This window comes from Cynoglossus semilaevis, chromosome W, assembly GCF_000523025.1.
Source record: "Cynoglossus semilaevis isolate Cse_v1.0 chromosome W, Cse_v1.0, whole genome shotgun sequence".
NCBI classification, from domain to species: domain Eukaryota; kingdom Metazoa; phylum Chordata; class Actinopteri; order Pleuronectiformes; family Cynoglossidae; genus Cynoglossus; species Cynoglossus semilaevis.
The window spans coordinates 4571359-4572483 of NC_024327.1; positions in this window are offsets into that span (position 1 = coordinate 4571359).

A 1125-nucleotide genomic window follows, 5' to 3' on the forward strand; every position below is an offset into this window, starting at 1 on the left:
TACATCGCACCATACATTGACAAAACAAAAACACAACGTAGAGTCTCCGGGTGTTGGGAGGCACGACGCGACGTTGCACGGATTTGGGTTATATAACCATACTGTAACAATTGCCGTTGAGCATCTTCTAATTGTGACAGAGTAAAGAGTTAAAGTTTAACTGTTAAACGTCATTGTTGGCTCCCAGTGTGCTTCAGTTGTGTGCCATCATGTGTGATGCGCTGTGTGGTTTGGCTTTATACAATCGGTTCGAGCTTAGTAAGCGCAACCAGAATTAATACATAAGGCGCACTGTCAATTTTTGAGAAAATTAAAGTCTTTTTAAGTGCGCCTTATAGTGCGGAAAATACAATACATAAAACCACGCTGTTTTTGCACAGAGGAGTGACTGAATGAGCTGCTGCAGCACAGAGCTAATCCCCTTTATTTCACTCATCTGCTGACCAGTAGGAAACTGAGAGCCAGCTTTCATCTAAGGCATTGTGGGCTAGTCACACCGATACCCAGCAAGGTGAGAGACACTTACGAGTCCATGACTACACACAGGGAGGAAACTTCATGTGTTTGAGGTGTCTGTCCTGTGAACTGACAGACAGTGGGGAAAAAAAAGCACCAAAGATAATCTCTTACCTCCAGTCGACTCTCTTGTCAAATAAAAATGCAAACCAATGAGATAATAGTACAAGAAAAAGAATTTATTGCAGGCAAAGTGTCCTTAAATGTGTTACAGTTTTTAGTAACACTGTAGTAAATGTTTCTCACACTTATACAGTTACACACACAAAAAAAGATTGGACTTATGTCAGGAAACTTCCTCTGTTAGATAGGACTGTAAAAAATGCTGTTAGTTCATACCCCAGTTTCCCAACACACAAATAATTCAAATAAAGAACAAATAAAGATCTGATCAAATAAAGAATCAAATACGAGATCTCAAAGTTTTAAAAGTTTTACTTGCAGCAAGGAGTGCAGAACAATGATTACATTCAGAACTGCACTGAGGAACTCCTCAGTGCTCAAAGCTTAAATACAGTTTTTTCACATACACATCAATGGTCAGTAGCTTAACCCTTTACAGCCATGTGGTGTTCACGTACCACTTCTGAGCGCTGATTGGCAAAAACT